This window comes from Hippoglossus stenolepis, chromosome 5 (assembly GCF_022539355.2).
Source record: "Hippoglossus stenolepis isolate QCI-W04-F060 chromosome 5, HSTE1.2, whole genome shotgun sequence".
Classification (NCBI taxonomy): Eukaryota; Metazoa; Chordata; class Actinopteri; order Pleuronectiformes; family Pleuronectidae; genus Hippoglossus; species Hippoglossus stenolepis.
The window spans coordinates 18121641-18135676 of record NC_061487.1 but is presented as its reverse complement, the minus strand read 5'-3'; the positions used below and the strand labels follow the sequence as shown (position 1 = coordinate 18135676).

The 14036-nt window shown below is 41.7% G+C and overlaps 1 non-coding gene across 1 annotated transcript in view; it reads right to left on the bottom strand.

Annotated features, from left to right (window-relative positions):
• The window catches only part of LOC118110199, a 49515-nt gene that overhangs the window by 27449 nt on the left and 8030 nt on the right, over positions 1-14036 (bottom strand). Inside the window, exon 2 of the transcript XR_007032735.1 lies at positions 8063-8128. This is a non-coding gene — a transcript (uncharacterized LOC118110199). The remainder of the gene's footprint in view (positions 1-8062; positions 8129-14036) is intronic.

Below are 14036 nucleotides of genomic sequence, written 5' to 3'. Positions count from 1 at the left end.
GGAATACGCTTTGGGAGTTAACACTGAGAGAACAGTGCATCTGAATGTTTTGGATGAGAGTGAGGAAGTGCAGGGCCTCATATATCTACAGACACATCCATAAATCAGTTATCCCCTGCACCCATACGACACACACACGATATTTGACATGACTTTTGCATGACCTACAGCGGATCACATGGCATGAACTTATGAGACATATATGGACGGGTGACAAATTGAAGGAAAACCTGCAAAAATAATGAGTCGAGAAACATAACAAATGCCCCGACACGGAGCTCAAGGGGTCAGCGAACGGTTTGAGTATGAAAATCATACGCTGCGGGCCTTCTCAACCAGAATCTCAACCCAGTCAGACACCTGTGGGAGATTGTGGATGGAAATGTTAGACAGCAGTCTCAACCACCAACAGCAAAACACCAAATTAGTTAATATGTTTTGGAAGAACGGCTTCCCATCTCTCCTGCAGAGTCCCAGAGGCTTGGAAAAACAATGCCGAGGCACAATGAAGCTGCTCTGGCGGTTCATGGTGGCCCAACACCTTACTAGCACACTTAATGATGATTTGTACTCAAACATGTCCGTATCGAACATATCCGGTTGTTTACAAGAATTAACTCCGCCAAGGAGGTTATTTTTTCATGTTTAGGGAAGGTGATATCTGAGTTTGTGAAATTTGGTGCAGCTTGATTGAATTTAAGGAGACCGTTGGGCCTTGGAGGAGGTGTGGGCCCGACATGCCATTCTAGTTTTATATTTAATGTGAAAACAATGAGATAATGTGGTTCAGATACTTTAAAGTTTTTCACATGGACTCGCAGGCATTGAACTAGTGTATATGTAGATTCTATGAAATTCCTTTTGCTGAGCATGTATGATTTACTATAGCTCCCATTAGGAGCGGCATTAAACACAAACTTAATAGAAGCCCCATTGCGCTGGAAACATAGTTGGCCAAAGGTGTAGCTGAAGAATCTCAGCTCAGCTTGTGTGCATATGGCATATCCAACATTCTGTAAAATGAAGACTTGGAAAAACAAAAATGTGGAATTTTTTACCTTCCATCCAACGTTGATGAAGGTCATGATAACTGATGAGGACATTATGTTTGCATGGAAAAAAATCATTAAGTAAAGAATGGACGGAGGATTTGAGAGTCACAAACGCTGATCTTCTCAAGATGTGTGACATCTCGAAATTCCTTCTTAATCCTAATTTCCCTCCGCGCTGCCATGCAGCATATGTGCATGTGGTTGAGGGAAGACGACATACGCTTACTGATCTCATTAGGTTCTAATATATACTTAAAGACATTTGTCACTCGTATTTTGTTATGAATATATAATCACAAGCAGGGCCTCTCGGATACTTTAAAGGTTTAACGGTGAAACTACGCAGGAAATGACAAAGATAAGTAGAAGCTGATGGGGTAATAACTGGCTCCTTACAGGTAATGATGGGGTCCTCTTGAATGTCAAAAGTCCTCTCTGTCACCCTGCGTTGAGCTGAAGTGCAGTTTGGGGCATTGAGGGGTGTAAGTGCATCCAATTGAATGCAGGCAAAGACCTTGGACGCGACTCAATGTTCAAAATAAAACCAAAACACAGCATGAAGAAACACTGAGATACAACAAAGTCAGAGAGGATTTACTGTGTCCCCATCACTTCCTGAAACTGATCCAAGGCTTTGACAGTGAAAAAAAGCACCATATATGTGCTGAATGTCTACCCCCTTGTGGACGAAAGACATACTGCTCAGTCTTGAGCATCAAAGCAATGAAGAGAAGGAATTTGCCAATTTTATGCAGGGCACTCTAAAAAGGAACTGAGGGAAAGAAGTAGGATTCAAAACCCAACCCCTCAATGTTACGTTAATTAATATTAACTAGGACAAGTTGGTTTTTGCATCGATGTGAATGTGCAGGTATCTGTACATTCTGCCCTCACAGCTCCTATGAATACAACTGTCAAGGTAATCTCCATTGACCTGAGACAAACCTGTGTCTTGCCTGTTTGTGCCAAGCATCATTAAGAAGCAGTGAAGGCTGCCAAAACCAAGCCCCACAGGCCCGACTGTAGACAGAGCAGCAATGTGCAATGAACCTGCCAACCCCGAGCTGCAGAGAAATCACACTAATATCTCAGTGTCGCTGCAATGTGCTAACTTAAGACGGCTATTCCAAGTATAGTCGTAATGCCTCCACTCTCTCTTTCAAACAAACTGTTTTCCTCGTTCACCTCTCACTTCCTCTTCCCATCGGTCGGACTGAGAGCGAGGTTGGCACACAGAGCTCCACCAGGGAGAGGGAGAGGGAGACAGGAAAGGAGATTTTGCTGGAACCGATCTTTACCTCTGATAGATCTTTCCACACAGACTGGGAGGGATTTATTTTTCTTAGAAACCCAACTGCAGAGAGACACAGGCAGGTTAGTACGTCCTAAAGCTGAATGCAGGACCAAAGAAGTTGTGGGTGCCTGTGGCATTGTGGTTAAACTGATACTGATCTCCGCGCTGATGCTTACTCAGTGACTCACCGTGGCACAGTGTTGGCCATTAACCAAAAACATTTTCCTGGCACGTTCCCGCACTGCCAGGGTGTGTTTTTGTGTTTGTTTTGCTGATCCATTCTTCAAAAACAGAGTAGATTTTTTTCCCCCCATTAACGAACAAAAGTGGGAGTGGTGCATGCATAGAAAATTGATTTCATTCGAGCACAATATTGCCAAAAACAAGTCTTATGTTTCAGCATCTTGCTTCAATCAGCGGCAGACAAATTCCAGTCATTGCCCATTCAGGACTGTTTTCTCAAGACAGAAATGCGAGCGATGACAGTCATCGTGCAGACAGGGCAAATCATACTGTAGTTCTTAGAAAGCTGGTCTCTTTTTGATATCACTCTGAGGCTCGTAGCAATTTATTTCACTGTATGCAATAATGCAAAGAAATGCATAACTGTGTTGAGAGAAACAACTGTGGATTGATTACAAGAACATCTGTGTACGTATTTCAGCGTATGGGAGCGTCTATGAATCTGTATCTGTGTAATAACAATAGTATGAATACCTGTTATCCGATGCCAAGGCTGTGAAGGCGTTTCCATGGCGTCCCATGGGATCTTGCCCCCGCCCAAAGTTCACAGCGACTCCACAAGCAAAACACATAAATAACAACAAAAGCAATTACCATCACAATCCGCCGTTTTCAGCAAACGTGTACAGCAGCGAGCACAGCGAGGGAGACGTGGGATCAGAGGATCTCAGAGCAAATCAAAACCAACCCTCTCTTCCCCGGGAAGGTCCCAGGGCCTTTGTTATCTGCCTTCAAAGTATGAGTCATCAGTTGCATTATGGGTATTATTGTTGGCTGTGGGACTGTGTCTTCTCATGACCCGAAAAAAAAAGTACAGCGGAGATAGATGCCTTTTGAATCGCTGCATCCGCATCCACCTGACATTTATGAGAATTGTTTCGTGATGATCATTCTGTAACAGCGTGTGCAGGTCGAGCCCTTTCATTCTCCTCAGTGACGGTGCTTTACGTCAACCTTACAGAGATGAGGCCATTGCTACAGATCGTGCACCACTACCTCCAATCCAACGCACACAAAGAACGCCACTAGCTGTCAGTCACTGTAACTGATGTGGCCTATCACATCCCACAAACCCAATCATCGGTGATTGTCAGTCGGCAGGTCTACAGACCCTGGTGCTTACCCTGTCTAGACACACCGGGTGACTGGCAGCCATGGGCATCTGCGTAGTACACTGCACCCAGTTTAACCACAAATGAGTGCTCCACTGTCATTGAGTGTCATAAATCATCCCCTCGCACATAAACAGTCTATAAGAGTTGGGGGAAACCAATTTGAAGAGTAATTTTAAAACGGTGTTTCAAAGAATAAGTAGTTCAGTTATGGAATTTCCTTTTGATCAAATTAGCACGCTTGATTCCTGAGGCTAAACTGTGCTCCAGCAGAGTTGCTATGGTTCCCATACAATGAGCCTTTCCATGCTGGGTTGTTTTTCCAGCTTCCAGCAGTGAAAAAAGAATAATTGTCCCGGAGCTGACGGTGGTTTGAAACGCAGTTTTAAACCTATGCTGCTCTGCACAGAGTAAACACTGCACTAAGGTGAAAAGAGCTTCATTCTCTCTCAGTTATCTGGGCAAATAATAATAGTTTGCACTGTGGGAAAGGCGCTCTCCTCTTTCCAAAAAACAAATATTATTTCCACTCTTTAACTGGCCGAGCACCGACAGAGACATACTGTACTAGGACTGTTTTCAGTATTTCCAGCTGAAACCTCACTCAGACCTCAATTCAACATGGCCCTCGGCGATGCCTGGAAAAAATTATGCCACCACATATATTATCATATTAATTACCACAGTGTATTTTTGCTCACCAGGAGGAGGAAGAATCACAAAATCACAAAAACGAAAATGTTGTCTAACCAGAGGAATTTGTTTACACAGAAAAGGCAAAAAAAAAAAAGGAAACAACCTTAAACAGTAAGAAGATTTTCCAGCAGACCACATTTAACAAGAGACGCTTTAAGACAAAAAAAAATAAGATTAATTGCGACATCATCACTTGCACATCTGGTGCAAGATGGACTAACACTGAGCTATGTGGGTGCTTTTCAAGAACATTAACCCGCTCACACTAACTATAGGGCTGTGACAGTATATTTGGGATTCTGCAAATTTGGATAATGGCCCTGAGAGGGGGAGCCTAACCTTCTCCAGACACAGCTGTGACTCGTCCACTACACAGAGGGGCTGCTGTTCCTGTGATACGGACTGATAGTGTCTATCCCATCTGCTCCCCCTCAACTGGAACCACGGCCGTAATCGCCGAAAGGAAGTGGACCTGTTATTATTATGACCTCAAAGGCTTTGGGTGGTCCACACGCAAACATATAAAGAGAGAGCGACAGGAGACAGCAGGCATACGCAATCATAACTATACCAAAACACTTTGATACCAGTTCTCCAAACACCTGCCATTTATTTATTTATGAGAACACAGACAACGCTGCTTGCGCTGACCTAGAAGGGCATGAGGTGTATTCCCCCAAACCTTTTATATACACAACATTAATCTCTGGAATGCAGTTTTCTACGAAACCAATGACAACTGTTTAAAGTAAACACATCTACACAAACAAACCTATCCACTAATGACTCGGGTAGCCAAAAACACTACACACTTAATATATACTAGTCCATAAACACGTGCATACCGGTGCATGTGTGCATGTGCATACAGATGCACATATGGAGAGAGATTTGCAGCAGTCACAGGATAATACACTACTCTACAAACTAGTCCATCAGTGGTTGGAGAGAGATGATGCTGGCAGAGAAGAATCGTGACTACAGTACAACACAGTACTGTCCAAACAACATGTTCAGCCTCGCCCAAGACAAGCAGGACAGAGCTTATCTCCACACAAAAGACACAAAGCCGAGCACATTACGACGACAAATCTGAGAAAACAACAAGGTGTTGCTTTAAGCAGGCCCTCGCTAAGTCTTTGGTTATTTTTCTCTGTAAGACTTGAGATCAGGTCGGAAAAGCAGGTCCATTCCTCGCCTGAACGCGTGCCTGAGGTGTGGTGTCATGTCAGGGATGCACTCAATGCCCTTTTGAGTTGACTTTGATCTATTTAAACTACAACCTATTATTGCCAGAGATAAAAACAAGTCATAAAATACTCCTTTATGCAGACAACCTATTTTTTTTATGTATAAATATATAAACATGTATACATTTTATATCTGACCCAGCAGAGACTTTACCTCACCTCCTGGATCTACTGCAGAGGTTTGACAAGATATCGAGATATAATTTAAATGTATTCCATCAAATAGATTTACTAAACATCACATTCAACCATTTGTCTTAAATTTGAAGATTTGGGAATTATCTATTTGGGAATATTATAGCAAGCACAGTTAAGATTTTTTTTTAAATGTAATCATAAAACTACACTGAAAAGTACCAAAGCTGATTTAGACAGATGGTCAAAACGGCCAATATCTCATATTCAATAAAAATTACAATATTGCCGTAACTCCTATGTCAAATCATTCTTTGCCCAAACAAATCATATTGATTTATTGAGAAAAAGAAGAGAAACGTGTCTTTAATAAACAGTGGCCCTTACAAAGATCACAACACAGCATTTCAATCTGTGCCGCCAGTCTGACAGTGCTGTCATTAACATGATTATCATGATTCACTGTGCTTGACTGTGACAAAACCTCAACACATTGAATCAAAGCACAAACACACAACACTGGACAAGGGTTGTAATGGTTGTGGTGCTTCTGTGGTGGCTTTGTTGCTAACTGTACATTAGTTGCATATATATGTACCATATAGTATTTACATTTCACTAATCAAAGCTTTCTACTGATGAGTGTTGTAAGAAACATTTAAAACAAATACTGACCAGCTGGAACTCTGCAGAGTTGCCATGATGTGACAGCTCCAATTCAGGTTAATCAAAGCTTAATTCCAATTCAAACCATAATTGCCGTTGGCGTCTGTAATGTGGATATTAAAATGTTTGGTGACTGAATGGTCCAATTTGACATTCTTTTGCTTACATTCAGGAATATGATAAACCTGTGTTGTTAAATCAATGTGCCAAATCCAAACTAAAAACATATATTTCAAAATAAACATGAAAGCACCATCTAAATAATCAAATAATGAAACCGTTGTGGTATCCTGAGTCTTACTGCAAACCTTAATTTAATTTGGTTCATCAAAATAAACCTTACATAACACACCACTGAAGGCTCTTTGACTGCTTTCCTGTATTTGACTGGTAATGCCATTTCTGCAATGAATAACACACTGTGAAGAATTCCTTAATGCGCTAAAATTAGCTTTGGGGAATAAGTTAATTCAAATACAATTTCTTAAGAAAAACTAGAAATCTAGATAAGCAAAACATTTTAATATGTTTTTATATTCAGCTGCGTAATGCTGTGATCAACTATGTGAGAGGGGCCCGGGCGCCTGAAGGAGGCAGATGTCAAGATGTGGAGCCTGATGTTCATATTCTTCAGACCTGCAGGTAAATATATAAATGATGATAATCGTGCCCCTTTTTTCCTGTGTTTCACATCCTACCTGGTAGCAATTTAGAGATTCAGATTAATTAACATACCGGTTGCTCTTTGAGGGCCTTTGATAAAAGCAAATTCAAAGGTTAAGTTCGACAAAGGACCCATTACTGATGAGGACATATCAATGATTGTTCCCAAATACTCACCCCCCGAGTTGAGAGTTATACAGAATCAAGATGTTATCCGGGTTTCTAAATCGGCCCAACGTGTAATAATTCCGAGAATTTGATAATAATCAGTCCACTAAGGAATTTTAGCACATCAGCACTTTTATGCCTGCACTGTGCAGTGCACCCAATAGAGCTGTACTGCCGGCGGCCTGCAGATAAAATCTTCACATAAACCCCTGCAGTCTCTCCGTAGTGCTTTATATGAAAAATATATAATGTGGTGACCACAAATGCACTTTTCTGTTCACCTATACCGCCCAGCTTGAAAGGACAAAATGTCTTAAGACAAACCGAATGGGATCAAATAATCATGATCGCATCCAGAAATTGAGCGAAACAAGACAATTAAAGTGGGGTGAGGGGGCACCTTTTCCCAAGCCAGGTCTGAGGGGAGGCCAACACACTCATCATCATCAACAGCTCATTGTTTCAAGGAAAACGGCTTTATATAATTATGTAAATGCATGCACATGTGTTGATTTGAAGACTTGTTTTCAACATGGAAGAACTTTTCTTAGTACCTTTTTACATTCAATTCTGATGGCATTTTTATACAAACGTATAATGTTTATCTACTTATATAGATCTTATCAATCATATTGGAATTATAACATTTAGCACTTGTATTGAGAATGATATGTTTGTACATACAGTTAATGACACATTAGCAAGGATACATAGTCATATACATGCAATTCAAGTGCAAAATTATAATGTTATGAATGCATGCTTAAATAATGCGGTTCTTACTGTTTGAGTGTCTGTATGAGCAGTACGTCTGTGAGCAGCTGATCTCTGCTGCTCGGTCACAAGCTCCTATCAGAGAAAAAGAAGACAAACAGTCGTTTGTTACACACTCAGGTCAGTGAAATAACTTATAGATCACTGAGGTTGATATGTAGAAAGAAGACAGTGGAGCTCTGAATGAATAGAACCAGGAATGAGGGACACGCATGCATCTGGATGAAAGACAACCACACAAATTGATGTCACCTTGAAAATAAATGAATAACCACTTAGGGAATTCCAAAGACGTCAAATCCCAACATCCCTTCCCACTCCATGACAAAGTTCACCATGAGACAGTAGGATTGCTTCAGTGCAACAGTTTCCTGGACACACTTCAATAGTTTCATTAATCCCTGAATATTTCTGGCAAGATGAACAATGCAAGAATACAAAATCAATGCTTATCAATCAATCAGGAAAATGACAACAAAATAGCTCAGGCTCTCCATTAGAGGAGTAAGAAACAGAAGCCAAACACTGGGATCAATTCTGAGCAAAAGAAAAAGTTTATTGTGCGCTGGAAACACAGCGACTGCTAATTAAATAAATTATGTCCATGTTCAACATTAGTATAAAAGCAAAAGATAGACATTTTGTAATTGTGCAAAAAGCGATTGGCAACCGAGCTGCAGCGCTCCTCAAAGTGCAAGCGAGCCAATGAAAACACAGAGGATTGAAGCGATGCCTCTCAATGTTTACTCTGAATCTGTGCCCGTGATATCAATAGGGGGAGGGTTTCTTCAAGGTTTCCAATCACAGGTTTTGTTTATTCACGGATTGAAGACATTAACACATCCAGTAAAGCTTTTGAATGGTGCCATGTAAAAATACAAACCACTACGACATGCTTGAAGTCAGGAAGGAAAGTCAGTTGCTTGTGGGAGCATGCAAGGTTCTCTGATTCGGGCTGAGAGAGTATCAAAAGTACGCTCTCCTCCTAGCCTCCGGCGTGGAGTGATCTATTAGTGGAAATGCTGACAATGACTCATTTTACAGAGCTGTGAGGCACCCCATCTTAATTCCATCTGAACTCAGCCCAGATTGTCACTCTCCAGCTGGAGAGTGACAATCTGATTTATTTCTGCTCGATTTTGACAAAAGAGCCATAAACAAGAGAATGAAATAAAAACATAAAAAACATATGGACTTTCAATGGTGAGTTTGAATCTCAATGGCCTGACACAGCACTGTGGCTTGTGGAACTGTAATTAGCGAACCGTTTCTTTCCCTGAGAGGACTTCATTACACTGGATATAACACTGGTTTGTCAGTGAAGCTTAACATGCAACATGAGCATGAATGGGTTTGTTTTGGTCAATTGACTATAACAATGTTTAAGGTTGAAAAGTCATGGACGGCACTGGTAAGGGAACACAGCAAAGACACATCACTTCTTCCTTATGAATATCATCTGCTTGCACTTTATTGAGATGTGCCGATTAGTCTTCTAAGAGCGGGATCCCCTCTGTGAAATATTGGTGCAAAGAAAGAACACTACAGAGTCAGCATGATGTTCGTGGACTTCTCGACCTCTGATAATCCTGAGGAGGAAGCTACATAAGTGGAATACAACAAGCGCATACGGAAGACATTGTGGGCAATTACAGAACAGTAGTGGAGACACTTATACAAGCTATGCAATATGTTCACAGGAAAAGCCACAGCATGCATCTAGGTCTAAAAGAGGACAGAGATATGGAGAATGGTGGCAAAGAAAGGGTTTGGGTAAAACATGCCTCCTCCTGCCAATAGCCAAAACTCGTTATAGCCGGAAAGGCACGCGAGACACATAAAAACAGATCACTAACAGGTGGAGAGGAAACAGCGAAAATACGTGCAGCTTTTTGGCAGCTCCGTGACCTTAACAAAACTATAAAAAACTATACAGATGATAATGAGTTTTACTGAATTTAGAGTGTGTGGTGAATGGAGAGAGTCAAAGGTGAATGGTTTATTGCCTCCAAAGCAAAGTGTGTTTTGTACAAACAATCATGTGTAATCTTAATCCGATTGTCCGTGTTTGTGCACTGAAACAAACAGGCACTGTCTGTTTATTACCACTGTGGTTTTGCCATCTCAGTATTCATAAAGCAAATGGTTCCCCTTCCACAAAATGAGTTTATCAGTCAGACCCTCGAGCCACACTGACTCGCACATGCAGCAGAACTGTTGTTCTACATCGACTACTCTGAAAACGCATCATCTTGTTTCATGCACGTGGTTCAAATTAAGGAGGATTGGCTGTACTCAGTGTGTCGTATCAGAGAGCTGTTATTCTCAAAGACCCGCAGGCCTCCTTTTTCAGGATCCATGAACTGCACACTGTAGCTTTTCCTCATCAAACATAGGGCTGCATCTCAGAGAGAGCAGAGCAGAGAGAGGAATGGGTTCAGCGGCAACACTGGCTGAGCATGAGGATGCTCTGCTGATTTCTTTCATTGTGCCAGTGCAAACTGGTGAAACTGGAGCCAAAGAGCCTCCGCCAAAATCCTGTGTCACACTTTGTTCTTATCAAATCATTGCGAACATCTTTCTCAGGTTACCATGAAATCACAGACAAATGGTATGGGGGTTCTTGTTTGCACCGAAGAAACCGAATATCTCTAACCACTTTCTGTCAGTTTGTATGACTGTGTTCACTCACTTGTCTCAGCTGGCTGGATTGCTCAGCATTGTTATCTGAGAACGGAGCTGAGAACGGAAAGTTTAACATTTCTTCAGGATTAAGATAAAAAAAAATTATGATAATTCACAACATTAACCATATAACCTTGCAAAACAGTAACAGGCAAAACAAAAAAAAGCTCTGCCAGCAAATGTTCTGAATTATAAAAGAAACAATTCAAGAAACAAAAGCATCGATTCTGGATTATGGTTTGGGTATGTAACACAGAAGTGTCAGAGAGAGGCAACTCTGTCATTTGACAAACAATTATACACAGGTTGAGAACTGTCAAACAAAAACAGAATGCTCAACTGGCTCAGGGGCCTTACTCGAATCAGTCAGCGATGTTTTCTTTTGGGAAAAACAATAGTGCTCCTGTCCAAAAAGATGCCACAAATTAAATATGGTGATTTAAATGTATCCCCCTCTTCCTCTCCTCCATTAAAGTTTGGGGTCTCTTTCACCACTGATGCCGCTGGCATCCCACCATCATCAGGAGAGCTCGCCAGAAAGATGAGCCGGAGAAATTGCCAAACTGTTGATCATTCTGAAGGCCGTTCTGTGGAAAATTGTGGTGTGACTGTTTTTGTGTGTTCATGAACACCCACAGCTGTTTTCCCCATTTCTCCTCCCGTGCTTTTCCCCACACAGATCATTTGGGCAGATGTACGCTCCACCTGGGGTAGAACTGACAACCAAAGCTCCTTTGTGCTTATTATGAAACATATCCTGTCTTTAAGAACCATCATGTAAAGGGCTTTGCTGAATTCACTCAAACAACATCATGGTAAACACACTAATCACTGTTAATCCACATTTCCGAGACGCTAAACACAAATATATGCACTGCTAACTGGAAACATACATACCTACAATACCTTCAGTGTGTGTAGATGTTTAGATACACATGTGGCATCCCCATGACCCAAATTTCTTTCATCAGCATCAGGCAGTGTGTCTGCCTAAATCCCCCTCTTTCCTCAAATTTGCCCCGCATGCCCCTCTCCCACTGCTCCCATAACAGTTCTCACATTATCCAACCACCCACCAACCCACCTCTTCATCAGCAAGCTTCCAAGTACATTCTGCTGCTGCATCCAGGGGGACTCTATGATTGTCTAAGCCCATTACAGGGGCTCCTGAACCCCCAAACTCACAGATACTGCAGACCTGTGTGGGCCCGTGAGGCCTGGGGCCTGACATGTGGAAGCAATCACAGCAGACAGAGATGAAATGGTATATTGAACTAACACAGAGAGGGATCAGTAATAACTGAGATCTAATGTCTAATCAAAATACATTCACTCAACACAGGCAGTGACTTCATAGGTCTGGGTGTGTGTCTCAAAGTGAAGGCCCTGGTCAGTAATGACTGGGATCACATATCTTATCATAATACATGGATGTGAGTGCTTCTATTTTAAAACTTTTTCCAAAACTAGTCAAGTCAGTTTAATTTAAAAGGCACAAAATCATAACAGAAGTTAACTCAGGGCACTTTTCCTATTGAGTAGATCTAGACTGTACTAATCATCATATTATTTACACAGACCCAACAATTCCGACCATGAGCAAGCACTTGGCGACAGTGGTGAGAAACAACTTCCTTTAAGAGGCAGACTCTCTCTCCTCATTCTTCTCCATTATTAGGACCACTGCACCAAATATTTATTAACTTATTATAAGTGTGTGTGTGTGGGGGGGGGGTCGGTTTGAACATGTAACTTCTAACCGTTTTATGCAGAAATAGTTGATGAATCCCTGAACGTTATCTAAACCTCAATACATCATTTGGCAGCAATGACCAGACTCTATGACCAATCTGATATCTACTGTATGTCAGTTACGCTAATTCTCTTTAGACAACTATTTTCTATGTATGCTGCCAAGAAATAAATACTGAGAGAGGTTGTGCTTTGCATTTACGTCCAAACCACGTCTCTACTTAAAATAATAGACCATAAAATCTAAATGAAAATCAGGAATTTATAAGCTCACAATATCATTAACAATTTGGATGTGCATCACACACATTGGATCATAGTTTTGATTGTCCATTTTGATAAGCATGAAAAATCCTTCTGGCAAAATAAAACAGAACTTTAAAGCTATTTTCATTTAAAAAAGCTATACAAGAGTGATGAAATGCTGGATATGCTCTCTTTAGTTCCCATAATTCCCAGATAGCAAACCTCTGAGAGGTGGGGAACTTGTTAACTTCAGAATGCACAGCTGAAGTGTAGCGACAATCACAGTCAGAGGGTGAATCATTCCAGGGGAGAAATACAGCATGTTATATGAATGAGTTTCCAAACTACTGTACACTTCTCCTTCCCATACGTGCAACAATGCCTTTAGACTCCAAAGCAACTTCGGCAACAGACCAGACGTGCTGCCAAATACTGGTCCATTTGTTCGGGTTTCACTGTGTATGAAGAGAGGCCTGTCAGTGATCAACACCATGACCCTCTACCAAGAGTTGGGTAGCATACTCAGTCAGATAAGGCCTGATTTTATTAAGTTGTATTGGACAAAGCATCACAAACCTGAAACAGACGCAGTAGAGCAGTAAGCAAAGCTGGCAAAGTTTCTCTCGACCTTGGTTTGAGTGAGTTATGAAGAGGCAATTTCTATGTTGATATTGTGGTGGAGAGACTGATTATACGGTATGACTAACACCTCAGTCTTGGAGAGGTTTGGTTAAAGGTGACATTCCTTCTTCCATGTGAATATGTCTGAGAGACATGCCAAGATCCAGCCACATGGGGCCACTGGTGGGATGGACAGAGGTGGTCTATAGTGCAAAGAAAAGAGGCCCCAGCACCAAGCCTTGGGGCACCCCTGTGGGGAGGTGATGGGATAAGGTTATATGTGCGTTCCATGACACATTGAGGAACCACTCGGTGAGATTGGATTCAGAACGAGATGCCCATAAAAGAGTGTACACAGAACAGGATGCAGTGGTTTACTGTATCAAAGGCTGGCTGTTTGAATGTGGTTGGAACTTGTACTGAAGCTAGGGAAGCATTTATCGCTTTGTTTGTTGGGACAATGGTGGGAGACGTGCCTTCAAAGAGGTTGGTGGGAACGGAGTCCAACACATATGCAAGTGTGTTGAGTGGGCCTGCTACATTTTGCAAATTTTGGGATCTTACACTCAGCTAGAGGGCTGAGTGAAGGAGGTGGGAGGCACGCTATGGAGCAGAGGAGGCAGAGAAGGGCATGAGAGAAGAGCAGCATTTCTGTTTGGCTTACTGCCCTTGGTGATAG